We start from the raw sequence: 2,883 nt of genomic DNA on the forward strand, positions 1-2,883 counted from the left end.
TTTTTCAGAAATTTATAAGTTTATTAAAAATCTTTTTTTTAAAAAAACCCACAGCTACTTACTATGACATAGTGACTAATTTACAAGTTTTATGCTAGGATTCAGGTTTTATTTAGCATTTCAAATAAACAAATTTTCTTTCAGAAATATCAGTATTTCAGATCTTTTTGTAGAAAACCAATGAAAATGTTATAATGTCCCAGTTAAAAGCAGACTATTGTCTTTAAAATGCTTTAAAAGGAAGCCTGGAGGTGGTGGCTCACACCTTTAATCCCAGCACTCAAGATGCAGGTAGACCTCTGTGAATTCAAGGCCACCCTGGTCTAAAAAGAGTTAGTTTCAGGATAGCTAGAGCTACACAGAGAAATCCTGTCTTGGGGGGATATGGTATAAATGGTAGCTACTGTTTGAATATGAGTTTTCAGAAAATTATTCTTGTGGCTTTTTCAGACAATATCTTTGCTTACAAAGGCAGACATTAAAAACTAAAATATCACATGGACATTCCTTCTCTTAAGTCTATGCTCTCATGTACCTTAAAGGCTGACTAAGCATTTCCAGAACTTCAGGAGTCCATCTTCATCGGAGGTGGCAATCAGATTATGATGTGGGTGGTGTGCAATTTCCATCACATCCTCATCAACTGTCAGTGTTCTCTCCAGCCTGCCTGTAACTGGGCTGAGGCAGTAGAACACAAAGTCCTCCCTGAAATAGTAGATCTCTCATCATAGGGGGAGAGGCCTCAGCACATGAAGTCACCACCAGAACTGAAGCTTCTGAAAATCTGCTCCTGTTTGCTCATGATGATCACTGTTTTATTGGTTGTATGAAATGAAGTGCTCTGGATTTTTAGGAAGCAGGATCATGCTATTGATGGTAATATCTGTCCCTGCAGTACTACCCAGAGATTTAAAGGTATTTGAACACTGTGTGGTCTTCATATTCCAGATCTTCACAGTGCTATCAGAAGATTCACTAATAATGCAATGCCCATCATATGTAAATGTTGCCTCATTAACAAAGGAGAAATAGCTTTGAAATTCCTTTAGTGTTTTTTTTTTTTTTCACATTTTAAATCATGAATTCTTATCATCTGGCTGAAAAACACACTAAGGATATGACTGCTCTCCTTAGAAAAGCTCAGACAGGTGACACCTTTACTATGTGCCCTTTCAAATCTTATTAAACACTGTTCGCCCTGAATCTTCCACATCTTGATCTTTCCATCTTGGGCCCCAGTTGCTAACATTTCAGTATCTCTGCTGAAACACATACAGAGGGCAGAATCATCAATCATCATGAAGTTATCCTGAGCCTAATACTTAAGATCCTTCCTAATATTTCCAGTAGTAAAGTTTGACACTTCAATACATGCATCAACAGATCCAGATACTCACGATCTGGAGAGAATCAAGCACACCCAACGTGTGATGTCTGACCAATTTTAATATGCCTACTTAGTTGTGTGGTAAAGTTTCTTCTTCCACATCTTTGGCAGCTGTTTGGCTTCGAAACACGTCTATGGTCATACAAGGAGGAAGTAACCCCTGGTACTGTTGCCACTTCAATGCCTGTCCCAGCAATGTCATGAGACAAGATGGAGGCATCCCACTGACTTCCCAAGTTAATGCCTGGGCAATTGTTGCTCTCTTGTTGTCTTTGCTACTTTCATCTGGGTATACCTCACCAATATCAGTAGGACCTGACAAAGAGGTTTTCCAAATGAATATAGCTCTCTGACTGTGTTTGTTTCTACACAATCATGGGGTCTGTCTATCTCAGAAGTGACCTGGCAACACCCAATTCACAAAGCTCTGTCAATTCTGGAACCATCTGTTCATAGACATCAACAAAGGTTTTGTCTGGCATTTTCAGAGACTGTGTAGCCTGTAAAACAGTATCCCAATGGCCATTATTAATATGGGCCAAAAAACTTTCAATTCTATCCACAGTATTCAGAGAGACAGTAGTCTCCTACAATGTGGCCAACGCTCCATGTAAACTGTTCTCCAAGTACTGCATGATATGAAGAATCACATTGGAAGGCTTGATTTCGATCAACATAGAGGTATCACTACAGGTCCAGATCCCACTCAGCACAGATGAGGTCACATAACACCTTGTTATACCTCTAGTGGTGCCATGATTTAATTTTTTTAAAATTGCTCAGTAATATCCTATTGTGGAAATGTCCCACATTTTCTTTATCCATTCATCTATTGAAAGATATCTAGTCAATTTCCAAGTCCTGGTCATTATTAATAGATCAGAAATGAACATGATTGAGCAAGTGACTCTGGAATGGGATGTAGAGTCATTTGAGTATAAGCCTAAGAATTGTATTGCTGGGTCTTGCGATAGATCTACATTCTTCCCAAGGAGCCACCACACAGATTTCTATAGTGGCTGTACGAGTTTGCAGTCTCACCAGCAATGGGTAAGTGCTCCCTTACTTCATATCCTTACTAGAATGAGCTATTACTTGTTTTATTAAGCTTGTACATTATGACTGGTATAAGACAAAAATCTCAGAGTGGCTTTTTGCATTTCCATGAAGACTAAGAGTATTGAACCTTTCTTTAAGTGTTTATCAGCCAATTGTGTTTCCTCTTTTGAGAATACTTTTTAGACCTGCACTCCATTTTTAATTGGGTTATTTGTTTTCTTGATTTCTAGCTTTTTGAGTTCTTTATATCATTTAGTTATCAGTCCTGTATCAGATGTGGAGTTGGCAAAAATATCTTCCCATTCTGTAGCCAGCCACTTTTTCACAATCTTGGTGTCCTTTGCCATACAGAAACTTTTCTATTTCATAATGTTCATTTATTAATTGCTGTTCTTAGCCCCTCTACTAAACATGTTCAGTTCAGAAAGTCTTTTCCT

The 2,883-nt window shown here is 38.3% G+C and overlaps 1 pseudogene; it reads right to left on the reverse strand.

Annotated features, from left to right (window-relative positions):
- Positions 1–536: 536 nt before the first annotated feature.
- On the reverse strand, positions 537–2,064 carry LOC114696292 (annotated as a pseudogene).
- Between the last annotated feature and the right edge of the window lie 819 nt (positions 2,065–2,883).

The sequence above is a fragment of the Peromyscus leucopus genome, chromosome 2 (assembly GCF_004664715.2).
Source record: "Peromyscus leucopus breed LL Stock chromosome 2, UCI_PerLeu_2.1, whole genome shotgun sequence".
NCBI lineage: Eukaryota > Metazoa > Chordata > Mammalia > Rodentia > Cricetidae > Peromyscus > Peromyscus leucopus.